An 18210-nucleotide genomic window follows, 5' to 3' on the forward strand; every position below is an offset into this window, starting at 1 on the left:
TCAGGGTGGAGGGAGAGAACCAACTTCCACAGGTTTTCCTCTGACCTCCACACACACAGTAGGGCGCATGTGCAGGTACATTCATGTGTGCACACACAGAGGCACATATACATTTTCTCTTCATTTTTTGGAGGGTGAATTGGAGACAGGGTTTCTCTTTGTAGCCCTGGCTGTCCTGGAATTCACTCTGTAGACCAGGCAGGCCTCGAACTCACAGAGATCTGCCTGCCTCTTCCTCCTGAGTGCTGGGATCTTTGCACCACCATGCCCAGCTGTCAGGCAGTTTCCTAAGCCTTACCTGTTCACTCCTTATTACCCAGCAGTCCTCTCATCTGGGGCGGCAGCCCTGAGACACACCACTGACTTTGCCTAACTCCAGAAAGCGGAGGCTAAGTGACTTCCTCAAGGTCGCAGTGGTGGCAGGATGGAGCCTAGGCTTCTGCCTTAGCAGAGCCTGAGTCTGGGGTCAGCCTGCCAGAGCCCGGCTTTGCCATTTGTCAGCTGTGGGATTCTAGTAGTTTCCTACGGCTGCTGTAAATGACCACAAACTTGGTGGTTTAAGACCACAGAGATTTATTCTTTCACAGCTCTGGAGGCCAGAAATGTGAAATCAAAATGTCTTCAGGGCCGTGCCCCCACCGGAGGCGCTGGGGACAATCTGTTCCGGCCTTTTCCAGCGCTGGTGGCTGTTCCCATTCTCTGGCTATGTCTCTCCAGTCTCGGTCTTCACGCGGCTCTTCTCTGTCTTTAACAGAGACATTTGCCATTAAATTTAGGGCCCATCTGGGTAATCCAGGATAATCTCTTCTCAAGGTCCCTAACTTAATTACATCTGCACAGGCCCTTTTTCTAAATAATGTCACATTCACAGGATCCAGGGATTTGGATGTGGACATATCTTTTGGGGCACCACTTTCCAAATCTGTCCAGGGACCTCCATCAAGACATTTATCCTCTTTCAGCTTCAACGTTTTCATCTCTAAGGTCATAGCTGGGTGTGGTGGCATAAACCTGTAATCCCAGAATTTGAGGACCAGGAATTCAAGGTCATCCTCAGGTACATACCAAGCTTGAGGCCAGCCTGTGCTACATGACACCCTGTCTTAAAGAACAAACGGTCTGGTGAGATGGCTCAGTGGATAAGGGAGCTTGCCATCAAACCCGAGGACTCGAGTTCAATTCCTGGAACCGTGTGGTAGGAGAGAGCTGACTCCTTAAAGTTGTTCTCTGCCCTCTGCCCTAGAGCCTTTACAACCCCCATAAGGAAATAGAAAACAAAACAACAAAAAGTGGATAATACTGCTATTCGTGTGTGTGTGTGTGTGTGTGTGTGTGTGTGTGTGTGTGTGTGTGTGTGCATATGTGTGTGACATGTGGTATATGTATGTGCAAATGTGCATGGTTTATGTGTGTGTGATGCACACTCTTGAGTGTGCAGTGTTTGTGCTCATATGTACTCATGCAGAGGCCAGAGAAGAACCATTCTTCTGTCTCTCTGCCCATATTGCCTTGAGACAGGGTCTCTCACTGAACGGAAGCTTCATGTTTCAGTGAGGCTGGCTGGCCTGTGAGCTCTCAGGATCCACCTGACTCCACCCCTGCATGGGTGCCAGGGGTTCGAACTCAGGCCCTCAAGCTTGAAAATCAACCACTGAACCATATCTGTAGCCCCTCGAGCTAACTTATTTTTCTGAGACAGGGTTTCTCTGTGTAGTTTTGGTGCCTGTCCTGGATCTCGCTCTGTAGACCAGGCTGGCCTCGAACTCACGGAGATCCACCTGCCTCTGCCTCCCGAGTGCTGGAATTAAAGGCGTGTACCACCAGTACCTGGCCCAATGCTAATTTATAAGGTTGTCATGGAGATGAATACAGAATGATCCCTTTGAGGACACATAGCAGTGAACACTTAGTAAATGCCCAATAAATGCTGATTATTACCACACATGGTCTCACTGTGGCCATCTAGGTGACTTTTTCATAGGTAGGCCTGGTTCCCATTAACTAGTAGGGGTAGAGACAAAACGGGTAGTTGGTGTCTTTGTGCACAGACAGAGTCATCAAGGTTCTAGTCAAGGGACCTCCTGCTTGCTCCTCAGTTGGGGATGTCCTATTATCCTGTCAGGCCTGGAGTCCCTCAGCCTGAGGGGCCGCACAGCCTCAGGAGTCTCCTGTCAATCACCTCCCCCTCCCCCTGGCTGCAGGAGCCTGGCCTGGGAACTCTATGATTTACAGCGATGAAATGTAAATTGCAGAGATTCCTAGCTTCCTGTGCAGCCGGGATCCCATCAGTATCTCATTCCCCTTACCTGGGGCTCCTCCTGGTCTCATTTGGCGTGTTCCGTTGGCGGACTGCCTCCTCAGCGACCACAACGCCTTGCTTCCAACATCTATCACACCTGCACTGTGACAATGTAATTTTTATCTCCGGTTGTTTATTTCTCAGATGGAACTACTTGTAAATTCCAAGAAGAAAATATATCCCTGTGTGTGACAGAACCAGCCCAGGGCGATTAATCTGGGCTTTTAAGCTGGGAATGAAAACCGGGCTTATGCCGCTCCGTGCATAAGTGTCCCGTAATCAACCACAGTCATTAATTGTCCTCTGATGGAGCAGTGGCCCCAGAAGGCACCAGGATCAGTGGGATTTGATCTAGATGGATGAGAATAGGGTCTTTATTTCCCTTCTGCCGGGTGGTTAGCAGGCCCTGGGGACAGAGTGGGAGGCACATGGCTTCTGGCCAACAGGTACAAGAGGTAGAGGCAGAGACCCATATTATTTTTAAGGCTAAGTTGACAGTGGGTGTGAGGAGGAGGGTGCCAGTGGCTGTGGAGTAGACACATAGGTGAATGAGGGCCTGGATGGTAAGCACTCCAGCTTGCTCAGCCCGACAGACTCAGGTTCGAATCCAGGTCCCACTACTTACCCCAAACCTTCACTGAAGGGCAAAGAGTTTTGGCCCAGAGTTCTCTGGGGGAATTGAGAAGCCAATCTGATATACACATGTTGCCTGTAATTGGGTGTTCAGCATAAGTGAGTCTCCTCCTGATTGTCCCCTGGGTCCGGAGGAGCGTGCAGGTCACAGAAGATGAAAGTAGCAGAAACCATCAGAATTCTGGAGTTGGAAGGAATGTGGGTGACTCCTAAGGAAAAATCCGGTGGACGTTTGGGGAAGTGAGGGTACTTAGAAGCTGGGAGGGTACCTCCTGGCTGTCAGCAGTTATCTGTCTGGCCTGCAGCAAGGCCTTGACCTGGTCTCCTTGATTCTGTGGCTCCCACAAGCCCGGATGCTCAGTCTCAGGCACCCATAGTTCCCTAGGACCAATTGAGGTGGTATATAGAGTAGGAAATACTGAAAAGCTGGAAGAAGGTCAGGAAGGAGTCAGAGGCCAGCCCAGGCCTCCTCAGGTGGGATGGCACATGCTTGGCTCTCTCTCAGTGCTTTGGAAACGGAGGCACAAGGGTCAGGGGCTTAAGGTAAGTACTGTGAGCCAAGCACTGCCAGGGACCGGGACCGCTGCCTATGCCTCTGCCTCTTGGCCTAAACACACGGTCTGGGATTCCTTGGCCTCAGGGTCCCTGGACAACACTTATTCTAGCTCACTCCTTGCTTTTCTGGCCAGGGAAAACAGCTCACAGGTGCCATCAGGGAATGGCAGGGTGGGGTACCCAGCAAAGCAATTTCCGAATTTTTGTAACTAGCCAGATGGAGATTTTGTGAAGCCTAAAAATGGTGTGTGTGTGTGTGTGTGTGTGTGTGTGTGTGTGTGTATGTGTGTGTGCATGTGTAGATGTGGGTATGTTTGCATGTGTGTGTGTGTGTGTTGCTTTTATGAAAAAGTCTAAACCTGACAGTGGTGGCACATGCCTTTAATCTCAGCACTTGAGAGGCAGAGGCAGGAAGATCTCTGAGTTTGAGGCCAGCCTGGTCTACGGAGTGAGTTCCAGGACAGCCAGAGAGCTACACAGAGAAAAAAGAAAAACTCTCTCTCTCTCTCTCTATATATATATATATAGCAAAGCATGAGTCCCGAGTTAGGTAAAAGGCCTTGGGAAGAACGGAAGAACCATGTAGTCATCCTATAAGATGACGTTACCGGACACAGGTCCTCTGGGAGCACGGGGTCTCAGAATAGCTCTCTCACTCAGTGGCCTCCCAGGGCCTACTGTGCCCTTTCCACCTAGATGTTTGCCCGGTTTTCTGGTTGCTGGCTGTTGGGTAACTGATACAGAACTATGAGAAGAGCAGCTCCCCTCCAAGGAGCTCACAAAGGGGGACCCACGGTCAGTGAACAATGACCTGGTGTTGCCTTCTCCCTGAGGTTTTTCTCTGACTCCTGGTGAGGCGCCCTCTTCCCTGTTCCTTCAGCTCAGCCGGAGCTGTGCCCCCTTACTCCACTTTCAGGGCTGCCCTGTGGGCTGGATCCACCTCCGTGCAAGAGGAGAGGGCCCCCTACAGGGCATCTGAGGTAGGGCGGTGTATTTGTGAGCGGCCTTCCCATAACTCCAGCCCCAGGCTGGGGGGGTGTGCAGCTGGGGGGTGTGGAGACTGTGGGCTGCCTCTCTAGCTGCTTTACTCCTCCTGGTATTCGCTGGGTTGTAACTGTGTGCCAGGCACTGTGCTGGGGATTGGATGGTGAGGAAAAACACTATCCAGAGCAAGAAGCTGAGATGAAGGATCCAGTCTAGCTCTCTGGCTTTGCCGATTGCTGATTGCCAGCATCTGTGGCTTCGAGTTCGCTGTCTAGAAAATAGTGATGATGACCACTTCCTGGGCTGGTCAGTTTGGGGTCTTCCAGGTGTGGTGCGGAGCACAGGCTGGCCCTGGGATTGGTACTGTAAATCTTTACTCTTCCTGTCTTGAAAGGTCTCTCCAGCCTGTTGGAGTCTCTTTCTGGAAGCATGGTCAGTATAAGACATGATGGAGCTTTCAGGATGGGCTCTGGTCAGTCACCCTGCAGGTGAGGTAGCTTCAAGAGGGGACAGAGACAACCCTATTTGTCCCACTTCCCTAAAGCCTTTGAAAAGACAAGCTTAACAAAGAGAAAACACCAAGGCAGATTCTGACTCATTACTAGCGCTTGTAAGTTCTGGCCTGTACCCTGGATGGAAGGTTTCCAGGGAGCTGCTGGGCGTCGGCTGCTCATAATGACTGCAGCCATCCCTGAGCGGGAGGCTCAGGCAGGGCTCATCTGGAATCCTTTGTCCCATCACTGTTTCCCTGTCCCTTCTGTCTAGGGTGGCTCCAGAAAGAAGTTAGGAAAGGGGACCGGTCCTCATCCCCTGGGAACTACTACTGATAAGTTGTACTACTGATAAGGATTTAGATGGATTGTTGAGCTGACCCACTTATTAATCTTCTGTTTTTACTTGTCTTCATTTTGCTTTTTGAGACAGTCTCGTGCATTCCAGGCTGGCCTCAAACTTGTTATGTAGCTTAGGGTAATCCAGAACTTCTTTTATTAATTTTTACTTTATGTGCATGAGCATTTTGTCTGCATGTATGTCTGTGTACCACATGTGTGCCTGTGGCCCACAGAAGCCAAAAAGGAGGGGCATTGGATCCCCTGGAAATGGAGTTTTCGGCAGTTGTAAGCCACTGTGTGGGTGCTGGGATTGAACCTGAGTCCTCTGCAAGAGTAGCCAGTACTCTTAACCTCTGAGCAATCTCACAGCCCCCAATCTAGAACGTCTGATCCTCCTGCCTCCAGCTCCTAAATACTGTATTGTAGGCATGTGCTACTGCATCTGGTTGAAGCTAGAGAGTGAAACCTGGGCTTTGTGTGTGCTGGACAAGCGCTCTGCCCACTGAGCTACCAAGCGACACAGTGGCTCACTCTACAGTCCAGGTTGTCCTGGAACTCACAGCCATGCATCTGTCTCAGCATTATAAATTCTGGAATTATAATTGTAAACCATCATGTATGTATATGTGTGTGCACATGTGTGTAGTCTATGTGTGAACATGTGTCTGGAGGAAAATAGCCAACCATGGATTTTTTTTTTTCCTTTTGGTTTTTTGAGACAGGATTTTTCTGTGTATTCCTGGTTGTCCTGGAACTCACTCTGTAGACCTCAAACTCACAGAGCTCTGCCTCCTGTGTGCTGGTATTAAAGGCGTGTGTCATCACGATTTGCTTCATCTTATTTTTTGAGACAGGGTCTCTCGGTGGCCTGGGGCTCGATGATTAGACTGTGCTGGCTGAGCAGCAAGCTGCCGAGGTCTACCTGTCTCCTCTCCAGTAGGATTCCAAGTGCTCACCACCATGCCCAGCCTTTTCAACATTTGTGTGTGCATGTATGTATGTATGTATTTAGAGCAGTGGGGTGTGGATGTCCACATGTGGAGGTCAGAGGACAACTTGTGAGAGCTGGTTCTCTCCATCCCAATGTGGGCCCTGGGGATAGAACTCAGATCATCAGGGTTGGTGGCAAGCACCTTAACCCACTGAGCCATCTCATCCCCTCCCCCTCCTTCTTTTTTTCTTTTTGTCTTCACTGGTTATGCAGCTGAGGATGATCTGATCCCCCTGCCTCCACTTCTGGGTGCTAGGGAATTTTTTTTTTTTGCATTTATTTATAGATTTATTTTGTGTATGAGTGCCTTGCCTGTAGTGTATGTCTGTACACCATACATGGCTGGTGCTTGAGTTAGGAAGTGATGAGCCTCCGTGTGGGTTCTGGGAATTGAACCCAGATCTTTTGCAAGAATAATAAGTGCTCTTTAAAAAAACCAATTAATGCATTGGTGTGAAGGTATCAAATCTCCTGATAGTTGCGAGCTACCATAGTGAGAGCTGGGAATTGAACCCAAGTCCTCTGGAAGAGCAGCCAGTGCTCTTAACCACTGAGCCAGCTCTCCAGCTCTGAGTGTTAGGATTACAAGGGCATGGCACTATGCCCAGTTTCATGCTGGGCTTCCTGCGTACTAGACAATCACTCTACTGACTGAACTACATCCTCACCCCTTGCTTGTTTTTTTTTTTTTTTTTTTTTTTGAGTAATGTATTTATTTATGTATTTGTTTGTTTATTGGTTTTTCGAGACAGGGTTTCTCTGTGTAGCTTTCCACCTTTCCTGGAACTCGCTTTGTAGACCAGGCTGGCCTCGAACTCACAGAGATCCTCCTGCCTCTGCCTCCCGAGTGCTGGGATTAAAGGCGTGGGCCACCACCGCCTGGCCATAGCCCAGGATGGCCTGAAATTCTACGTCCTCCTGCTCCCAAGCGCAGGGGTTATAGGTCCACACACTACTCTGAGTTGCGTTGTTTCCCTTGGATTGCTGTGTGTGTGCCCGGAGGCAGCAAACACAGTACTACGCCTGGGTACTGCCTGGGCACCCATGGGGGAGGCCGGTAGCCCATCCTTCACCAGGGCCCCTGTCTGAGAGCCCACCTGCACAGGTTACCGGGTGTGGGGCAGGGAGCTTCAGACACACGGTTGTCTGAGTGGGAGTCTCTCCAGCAACTGTGTGGCTTGCGCCATGGCCACAGCTTCCACATCCCAACCGAACTGTTTGTTTTTCGGTCAGGAATCAAGAGCAAACATCTGCTAAGCTCCGTGCTAAGGGTTCTAAGCGCATGGCTGCCCTCGGTCGTCACAGGAGCCCCATAAAAATGGGCCCTGCTTCCCCCCATTTTATGGATGAGCAGACTGAGAGGTTAAGGGAAGGGTTCAAGGTTACACAGCCAGTCCAGTCAGTCCCGGCTGGAATCCAAAGGCAGGTCTAATTTGAAGCCCGAGCTCGGAGTCGCTATTCCTGGCTGCTGTTGCTGGGAGGCTCTAGGCAGAACCCACCTGGATGCTTCCGCTTTGATGGCTATTGCAAGAGTCCACCAGATATCTCCCCTAGGGCTCCGCTCCATTAGCTCCTCCTCTGGGGACAGGCGAGAGTGCATCAATCTACCAAAGAGAGCCCAGGTCCCAGAGAGGAATGTCACCTGTCTCCATTCTCTGGGTGCTCAGCAGTATTGGGTTTGAGCGGGAGTCGGGTGGGAGCTGGGTGCACTGGGTCAAGTTTCTCGGCCACTGATTTCTTAGCCCTTGAGCCGACGCCTGAAGGCGGCAGAGGAGGCTGGGGTACGGTGAGACTAAACGCAGCTCAGCAGGGCTTGGCAAACCGCCCCCATCTGGACCTCCTGAGGCAATGGCTGTTCCCTCTAGGAGGGGCCGCAAGGTCGTGGGGTGCGCGTGAGGATGCGGGATGCAGGATGCAGGCCAACGCCCCCGCGCCAGCCCCCACCTGGGCCGGCCCCCGCAGGCGCTGGTTGGCTCCCTGGGAACGCTATTTGTCCTATCGTGCACCTGCGCGGTTGCCAGGCAACTGGGACTGAGTTGTAACACCTTGGCGAGAGCCAGGAGGGTGTTTTTATTTCCTAGCTGCTCTGAGTCTTTCCTTAGAAGTTGTACAAGGAAAGCATTTGCTACCCCTCCCTAGAAACCCCACCTCACACAGTCCTTGGTCTCCAGTCCCCAGTCCAGCCTTGGGATTCAGGCCAGATCCACCTGGGGATCCGAGGAGTCTTTACCTGAGGGGTCTCAGGCAGGCAGGCAGGCAAGGGGCTTGGAGGGCTGTACACAGTTCTCTGGGGTTGGGAAAGTCACCCTCAGGGGAGCAGGGACTTCGGTCTGAAGCGAAATAGTGAATCCGGGAAGAACCCTTAAAGGTGGGGAAAAGCATGCTCCAAGGTCACCATCACAGTCACTAGCCTCGGGACAACCTTGCTGTGGCCTTGGGAGAGTGGGACACACTCTGGGTCTGCCTGCCTTCTGGCTTTATACAGGTTATCTGGGGGCTCCCCAACATTTAGGTTCCTGCCTCACATCTTCCCAGTGTCTCACCCATCTGTGTACCACCTGCACTATATTTTCTCTTCTTTTTTTTTTTCTGTAGATTGACCCACTTTAGCTTAAATAAATGTATCCAAAAAGGAAACTTGATAACACTTCTGTAAATGGAGACTCAGTATCACTTACCATAAATAGAAAGTAACTGTAAAAATAAATACAAAGAAGCAAAACCTTATTAAATTTTAGCACATGGAGGCTGATCTAAGGGAGCTATAAATGATAACAAAATAATTGCTTATTACGCACTGACACTTACGATGGGCCAGGCACTAGCTAAGCACTTTGCATGCATCGGATCTCATGTCCTTAGTGTTCCCATTTCACAGACGAAGATGTGGAATATTCAGAGATCCCAGGGGCTATGGCGAAGGACAGAGAGCCACTAAATGACCAGGTTGGAAGTTGAGCCCTATCCAAAGGCTGGGCTGTCAACCATGACCTGTGCTGACTCCATACATGGTGTCAGCCCTGAAGGGGCAGGAGGGGGTGAGGGTAGGGGTGGAGGAGGGGGTGGGGGTGGGGGGCAGTCTCCAGTTGGGGCAGTGATGTGAGCTTCAGCTGCAGTGGGAACAGAACCCACTAGATGCTTTCACAGCTAAACCACACAGCTTCCCGGCAGCCCTGGGTTACTCTCATCTTGTAGCTTAGGAACTGAGGGTTTGGGAACGCTCAGCCACCTATCCAGAGTCACACTGCTGCCGTGGGAAGGCTAGGATGTGGCCCATCTCCCTCTGCTGTGTGCTTGTACAGCGCTCCATCCTCTTATGCCTCTTTGTAGCTCATTCAGCCTCATGCAGAGAGGAGAACCTTTTATTCTTAGCAAATCTTCCAGCGGAACTGAATCCTTCTCCTTCTTGCAGGGAACTAAATCTCCACCTGGGGAGAGTGGGATTTGTTGAACCCAGCCCAGACTCTGGGCAAATACCTCTTTAAAGCCGAGTTTAAGCATGGGCCTGTTCCCGGTGGGCAAAGACCCCCTTGGCCTCCCCACATCTCAGCAAGACTCCTGTACTACTGGCCAGGGGTGTTTGTTGGGTTTATTATCTGCCCTCCTGGAGACACAGGCCATCATCCCTTATCAAAATGAGTGACTGCTTGGAGCTGGCTTCATTCTTACCTGGAAAAGAAAGAACAAGGGTGCATTTGGAGAGGGAGGAAAATCATATGTTATTTTTAAAAGGCATTTTGAGTGAGTGCTGAATAGAGTTCAAGAAAATTGCCTTAAAGACCTGTTCTCTGCGGGGTTGGCGTTTCTCATGGCTCCCAAGTATTTGGAAACTTAATTGCACATTTGTACGGGCTACTGTTTTTATTTCTTTCTGGTCTCAGAGGTGGGCTTTGAAGATTGTGAGCGCTCTCTCTCTCTAATGGTTTTTCTTTATCTCAAATAAATTCTGCACACCTGCAAGGTGGAGTTGCCTGAAAGAAACTGTGTCAGAATTGGCTCTCGATTTAATAAATCTGCAAATGGCGAGGGGGGTTGCTGAGATGATGTGGTGTTAGCTCTCTCTGAGCTCCTGTCACAGAGGTGCAGCCTAATCCCCTCGCCCCCAAGGGAGCTGTGCACTCTGCAGCTGCTCTGAACTTCAGAGTGAGCATCAACCCACATCTTTGCTGAAACCCTTTCTCCGCCCTAAGCTGGAAGCCACAGGGTGGCGGGGGGTGGGGGTGGGGTGGGGGGTGATTTCTGTGTGGGTGTGTGGGGCCTTTTAGGCCAAGATGCTAATAAGAGGCTTTTAGGTTAATTGTACGACCACAGCTCCCCGCTACTGGGGACTTCCTTGACCTCCCACACTGTGTCTTCTCAAAGAATCAGAAAGTCCATTTGGTGCTCGGAACTATACAGTAAGGGGAGGCGTCAGCCCCAGCTTGGGGCTGGGAGCAGGTGTCAACCCTCAGGATTGATAGGGGAACCCAGGTGTATTGGTAGCCATAAAGCAACTTAAGGGTGGGACGGTTTATTCTGCCTCACAGTTCAGAGGAAAACCATCCATCAAGACCGGAAAGGCTTGGTGGCAGGAAAGGCGTGGTCCAAGGTGCAGGCCAGGAAGTAAAGTAAGGGGGATGCCAGGCTTCAGCTAGCTTCTTCCCTTTTCTCCTTTTTGTTTGGCCTGAGACCTCCAACTTATGGGCTCCGCTTCCCTTCAGCTAAAGCTCTTTGGAAACTCCCTCAAAGGTACATCCAGAGGTGTGTCTCCTCAGTGGTTCCAGAGCCAGTCAAATGGACAATGAAGCCGAACTGTCACACCATGCTGTGCACAGACCCCTAGCCTCCTCGGCTTCCCCCTCTTGGAGATAATGGGAAACCTCAACACTTGGCCTCTGAGCCAGGGGAGTTTAGACACCAGTTCTGCCATATGCCAGCTGTTGAAGGTGCTAGGAAATGACATCAGTCCTCTCCAAAGAGCACCAGACCTGGGAGGCTAACCTATTCCAATGGCATTAATGAGCCTCTGCCCTCTGGCTTCAGGTCCAGCCAGTGGGAGACCCTGGCAGGTGAACAGAGGTAGAATGGAGTGAATGCTGGCTTCAGACCTGGTCAAAGGTCCCTGCTTTTGTCAGGGTCCCTTTCCACAAGTTTCTGTACTCTGGTGACTGACTTCTTGTCCCTTTAGGCCTAGCCCTGGCAATGACAATGTTTTCTTTACTTTACTTGATATTTACTAGTCATGTGGATTCCCTAAATCTTTCTCTCTCTCTCTCTCTCTCTCTCTCTCTCTCTCTCTCTCTCTCTCTCTCTCTCTCTCTCTCTCTCTCTGTATGCATGGAAGGTGAACCACCCTTACACACAGACTCAGAAGACAAAAAAGGATGGTATTTCTTGTGTGAGTTCCCGCAGAGGCTGTCCATCCTCCAGACATTAGCACATTTTTTTTTTAGTCTTTATTGTTGTGGGTAAACAAAAACAACAATGCAGCTCTTGTGTGACATGGTATTTCCTGAGAAAACAAAAGAGATGATGAGATGTCCCACTGAGCAGCAGGTGAATTGGTTCCCTAGGCTGCAGAGATGGCTCAGCAGTTAGGAACACTTGTTGCTGTTATAGAGGACCTGGGTTTGATTCCCCGCACCCACATGGTGACTCACAAGCACCTGTAACTCCAACTCTGACACCCTCTCTAACCACTTTAGGCACCAGACACACATGTGGTACACATGCAAGCAAAACACTCAAACACATACAATAACATAAATGTGTCTAACACACACACACACACACACACACAAAAGGGTTTGGGGATTTAGCTCAGTGGTAGAGTGCTTGCCTAGCAAGCGCAAGGCCCTTGGTTCGGTCCTCAGCTCTGAAAAAAACAAAAACAAAAACAAACAAACAAAAACCTCCGAATCTCAGCGGCTCCTTCTCTGCATGAAGGGGACATGTCTGGTCCTGTCACCCCCTCTGTGGCCTGTGCACTCTGGAGTCCCATTCAGTCTTGGGCTTGAGGACTCAGGCACCTGAAGATGAGAACAGATGCGGGAAAGGTCCCACACTAATAATGTGGCGGCAGCCTGTCTGGGAACGGGAAGGTGAGAAAGTTGTGGAGTGGATCGTGGTTCCCATGGGGTCCACAGCTAAGGCTGGGAGATAACACTTGCTTAGAGGAGAATAAAGCCCAAAACAGAAGAGGATGGAGCAGCCGTGAGGGAGTTCAGGGCGGTGGAAAGCTCCAGGGAGAAGGAAGTGTTGAACATGGAGAAGGGAGAAGAGAGGGCATTCCAGGGGAGGCGTCCCAGTGAGAAGGGCCTGTGGCCAGATGAAGGAGTGGCATTGGGTTCTGAGAACAACCGGCACCCTGAGAAGGTTCAGGCAGCACCCTGGGGAGGGTCAGGCAGCACCCTGGGGAGGGTCAGGCAGCACCCTGGGGAGGGTCAGGCAGCCCTAGGGGCCTTGCAGTCAGGTAGGACCTGAAGAGCTGTGAGAAAACACAGGACTGAGCTGGAGCTCCAGCCCCTCCCTCTTTTCTTCCTATTTCTTTTGAGACAGGATCTCAATGGTTGCTAAGACTGGGCTTAAACTCACTCACTCAGGCAGGCCTTCAGCTTACAATCCTTCTGCCTCAGTTGCCCTGGTGGTAGGATTGAAAGTTTTTTGCACCCCAATAGGCCTCTCCACCAATGCAGCAATCCAAATCAGACCAAATCAGACCGAATTAGAAAAAGCCCCGGTTTAATGGGTAAAGCATTCCCAGGTGATTCTCCGGTCCCTCAGAGAGGAGACTGGAAAGAGAGACCGGAAAACCATGAGTCTGTTTTTGGGGATGCCGCTTATATGCCCAGTGGGAGTGGTCTTGATCATCTGTGGGAGAGGAGCTGTGTTTGGCAGGCTTTGAGGGGGTGGGTTTGGAGAAAGAGATGAGGGAGGGGAGTTGAGGTAGACCTTCCACCAGAACATTCCAGACTCTTTGGGTATGTGGATGCCAGGGTGCCAGGGGCTGAGGTGGAGCTCCCACCAGAACAAGGATTACAGGCATAAACTACCATATCGTGTTTCATTTGGAATTCGTGTGTGTGTGTGTGTGTGTGTGTGTGTGTGTGTGTGTGTGTGTGTGTGTGTAGTGTCTCTCTATATAGGCCTGACTATCCTGGAACTCACTATGTATACCAAGCTGACCTTGAACTCACAAAGCTCCTCCTGCCTCTTCTATTCTTGGGCTGGGATTAAAGGTGTATGCCACCATGCCTGGCTTGGAATTCCTTATAAAAACTTAATTTTTCTTTTTGTATAGACCAGGCTGGATGACAGCTCCCAACCTTCCTGTCTCAGGCCCTAAGTATAGTGATGACAAAGGTGTGCGCTACCACACTTGGCCTGGGAAGAAATTCTTTTGTTGTATAAGAAAAAGTCTTGGGGTTAGAGAGGTGGCTCAGTCATTAAGAGCATGGGCTGCTCTTCCAGAGGACCTTGGTTCAATTCCCAGCACCCACATGACAGTTCACAACTGTCTGTAACTCTAGTTCCAGAGGATCTGATGCCCTCACACAGACATATATACAGGCAAACACCAATGCACATAAAATAAAAATTAAAAAAAGAAAAGGCCAGGCGATGGTGGCACATGCCTTTAATCCCAGCACTCGAGAGGCAGAGCCAGGTGGATTTCTGTGAGTTCGAGGCCAGCCTGGTCTACAGATCGAGATCCAGGACAGGCACTAAAACTATACAGAGAGACCCTGTCTCAAAAAACCAAAAACAAACAAAGAAAGAAAAAAAAAAAAAGAAAAGAAAAGTCTCATGTAGCCCAGGCTTGCTTCCAACTCATCTTTTATCCAAAGATTTGTGGTTCTCTTGTCTCTGCCTCCCAAGTGCTGGGGATTATTGGCTTGTAATACTGTGCCAGTTCATGTTGTGCTAGACATTGAACCCAGGACTTCATGAATGCTAGGCAGCTACTCTACCAGTGGAGTTATATCCCCAGGTGTGAGAAGAAATTCTTTAAAAAAAAAAATATAAATATATATATATATATATATATATATATATATGAGTATTTTGTGGTGTGTATATGAATCACGTGTGTGCCCAGTACCCCAAAAAGCCAGAAGAGGGCTACAGATGCTGCTGACCTGGAGTTACCGGCCATTCCTAAGTGCAATGCGGTTGCTAAGAAACCTTTCTTTGTCTGAGACAAGATCTCTCTATCTAGACCAGGTTGGCCCTCAGCTCAGTGTATATAGCCTGGCTGTCCTGGGAGTAGGTAGACCAGGCTGGCCTTGAACTCAGAGATACCCTGCTTCTGCCTCCTGAGTGCTAGGTTTAAAGGCATGTGCCACCACTGCATGGCTAGAGAAATAATCCTTTTTTTATTTTTGTTTTATTGGTGTTTAGCCTATATGTGTGTCTGTGTGAGGGTATTGGATCCTGGAGTTACAGAGAGTTGTGAACTGCCATGTGGGTGCTGGGAACTGAACCTGGGTCCTCTGGAAGAACGGCCAGTGCTCTTAACCACTGAGCCATCTCTCTAGCCCCCAATAAAGAATTCTTAACCTGAGGTTCATGGGTACATGTATTCCAGAGTATTCCCAAGCCTCTGAAGTTGTGTGATGCTGTGGTCACCCGCATCTGGGCTTTGCCTTCAAACCTGTCTTCTCAGAATCCAGGTTCTGCTACCCTCTAATTCCTCCTCCTCCTCACCCCCGTCCCTCTCATCATTATGTTTGCCTAGCTGGCCTTGAACTCACAGAGCTCCTCCTGCCCCTGTTTCTCAAGTGCTGGTATTAAGGTGTGTGTTACCATCTCTGCTCTTTTAAACCTCATCAACACTGTCTTTCCCACCTCAAGAACGGAGCTAAGACCGTGGTTTGGAAGCGGAAGAACACGATAGTGTCGCATCGGGTAGTGGAGACTTCCCTCCACGGGCTGTCAGTGAGGGTCCAGTAAAGGGCGTCTGTCATTAACCTGCTCCAGAGCTGCGAGTGACTGTGGTGTCTTCTCCAGTGCGGGGGTCTCCTGCGGTGGGATTGCTTAAGGGGGTCCCTGATTGAGAAAATGTTGAGTACCACTCGCTGCTAGAGAGGTTTAAAAATAGAGGCGCGTTCAGCGGCGGAGAGCAGTGTTTATGTGAACTAAACGTGGTGCCGGGGCCTGCAGGCAGGAAAGCCTGCATGGAGCCCTCTGTCCATCTGTTGGTTCTGCCATCTTTCATTCCTTCCTGCAGCTTTTGGAGCATTGCTGAGAATCTGCTCACTCGGGCCCCCTGCCAGGCGTGGAGGGCAGAGTCAAGAACTCCGCGGTGTCAATGGGAAAGGAAGATGTGCCAGGGCCAATCTCCGAAAAGGGCCCACCCTGTGCCTACTCATGTCTCTGTGAGGTCCCTTCCTGGGCTGAATCTGGGCTGACTAGGCAGCCTGGCCTATTATTTTTGTTTGTTATTGCTTGGTTGGTTGGTTAGTTGGTTTTGAGTTTGTGAGAGAGGGTCTGTATAACCCAAGGTTGACCTTGAACTTCTGACCTTCTTGCCTCCACTTCACTGCTATAAAAACAGGAGGGTGGAATCCAATCTCCCACTTTTTAATTGATTAATTGTGTGTGTGTGTGTGTGTGTGTGTGTGTGTGTGTGGTATATGTGCACATACATGTGCTCATGCATGTGGAGGCCAGAGGAGGCTACTGGAGTCCTATTCCACCGCCCCTTACCTCATTCTGTTGAAATCAGGCCTGTCACTGCCCCTCGGGCTCACCAGTTCGTTTAGACTGGCTGGCCGGCAGGCCCTGAGGATCCGCTCGTCTCGCCTGGGACAATGCAGGGCCACTAGACACTGGTATGCACCCAGCCACACCCAGCTTCTAACGTGGGTGCTGAGAATTGAACTCAGGGCCTCGTGCCGACACAGCTGGTGCGGTTAGTTACTCCCTGACGGTTCTTCCCAGACCCTGTTTGTCTTTTGGAGACATGGGTTTGCTCTCCAGCCCAGGCTGATGTAAACACCCGGTGTTGGTACCTAAGTCCCCCCATGCTCTGGGCTTACAGCACCACACACCTGCTCGCGTGGCTTGATTTAACTCCTGACATGAATGGAAGTGAGGCTGAAACAGCTCTGGCCCTAAGCCTTCAGAAGGCAGGCAATCCCCCTTGTGTTGTGCCAGCCTTCCATGTGATCCCAGCGCTCAGAAGGTGGAAGCAGGAAGGTCCAGAGTTCAAGGCCAGCCTTGGCTACATAGTGAGTTTGAGGACAACCTGGACTATGTGAGATCCTGTCTCAAAACAGGAATAAGGAGCTGGGCGGTGGAAGCAATCACCTTTAATTCCAGCATCTGGGAGGCAAAGGCAGGAAGATCTCTGTGAGTTTAAGGCCAGCCTGGTCTACACTGTGAGTTCTGGGATAGCCAGGGCTATATAGAAAGACCCTGTCTCAAAAAGCAAAAACAAAACAAAGAAATAGGAGCAGCCTTACTTCTGTATTTTGGGGAGCTGGGAGCCACGACAAAGAGGCCAGCTTTGTGACAGACATCACTTTGAGAGAAGAACCTCACAGGAAAGGATGACAGGCTCGGATGTCCTGCACGTTAGTTCCGTGCCCAGATGGCTTCAGACTCTGCTGCCGTTTGACTGCGGCCGGCCACATGGGACACTCCCAGCGGGAACAGCTGTCCTGCTGAGTCTATTTAAGATAATGGATTAGTTTTGTTTCCAGCCTTGTCTTAGTCCATTTTCTATTTCTGTAACAGACTACCCAAGACTGGTTAATTTATGAAGGAAACAAGTTTGTTTGGGCTCATGATTCTGAGGGCTGGGAAATCCAAGAGCATGGACCCTGGTATCTTGTTGGCTTCTGGAGAAGGCCTCATGATGATCTGACTCACGGCGGAAAGGCAGGGGGACACATTTGAAAGAATTTGAGAGCTGGCTTGCTTTATTACCACTTGTGCTTGGAGTGACCGACGCAGTCCCGTGACAGCAAGAACTCAGCTACATGAGAAAGGCATTAGCCCTTCCTGGAGACTTGTGCCTTCATGACCGGAGCTGTTCCTATCACAGACTACTGCCGCCATCACTGGGGACCAGGTCTCACCATGAGTTTTGGTGGGTACAAGCCATACTCAAAGCATCACAAACCGCTACCTTCAGCAAGGCTTGTTACATGTATAGTAATAAATGAAGAATAACAAATCAAAGAATAAAAGCTTTTTATTCAAAGCGGGTTGTAGCCAGGGGGCAGCTGCTGTCGCTTGCATTTTGTCGGAGCCAAAGGCAGACAGAGGAGTGGGAAAGGCATTAGATCAGCTCTCGTTGGAGGCAGCTGACATGGAGAAGGTAGGTAGGTGAGGTTGAAGCTGGAAACCCAATACAGTTGATGTTCCGTTTCTCTAACTGTCCCAAGTTGGAAGCTGGAACAAAAATGGAGGAACTTAGTCAAGACCTGGCTGGTTTGAGCCGATCATCACAAGGCAGCTGTCTGGCTTTCTGGGTTGCTTGGTAGACTGGCAGTCTAACTTCCAGCTATCCAGCCGGCCTCTTAGGCTGGTCACTGCAGAGAACTGGGCAGCTTCCCCGTTGGTTGCCGCAGACTGTGGGTCCGAGTGTTATTTTTATATGTGGTCTGGCAGTATTTATTCGTTTGTCTAATTAGTCTCTCACTTGTCTACAGATACCTCCACAGAAACTGACAGTCTTGAGGCCATGTTGAATGCATGCAGTGTCTGGGTAGGCCCAAAAGGAAGAGAACGCATTTGGCTTGGGCCAAGTTTAAAGAATGGTTATTTAAAGCTGGGCACGGTGGTGCATGCCTTTACTCCCAGCACTTGGGAGGCAGAAGCAGGTGGATCTCTGAGGCCAGCCTGGTCTACAGAGTGAGTTCCAGGACAGCCATGGCTGCACAGAGAAACCCTGTCTCAGAAAACAAAAAAACAGCAACAAAAGAATA

General features: G+C 50.3%; 1 protein-coding gene and 1 long non-coding RNA gene across 2 annotated transcripts in view; one reads left to right on the top strand and one right to left on the bottom strand.

The window, feature by feature from the left end:
- Positions 1-12036, bottom strand: part of LOC143266913 (uncharacterized) — a 220731-nt gene extending 208695 nt beyond the window's left edge. Inside the window, exon 1 of the long non-coding RNA XR_013041745.1 lies at positions 11960-12036. This is a non-coding gene — a long non-coding RNA (uncharacterized LOC143266913). The remainder of the gene's footprint in view (positions 1-11959) is intronic.
- The window catches only part of Rtn4rl1 (reticulon 4 receptor like 1), a 71500-nt gene that overhangs the window by 31227 nt on the left and 22063 nt on the right, over positions 1-18210 (top strand). The window lies entirely within an intron of this gene.

Source organism: Peromyscus maniculatus, chromosome 8 (genome assembly GCF_049852395.1).
Source record: "Peromyscus maniculatus bairdii isolate BWxNUB_F1_BW_parent chromosome 8, HU_Pman_BW_mat_3.1, whole genome shotgun sequence".
In the NCBI taxonomy this organism is placed as follows: Eukaryota; Metazoa; Chordata; class Mammalia; order Rodentia; family Cricetidae; genus Peromyscus; species Peromyscus maniculatus.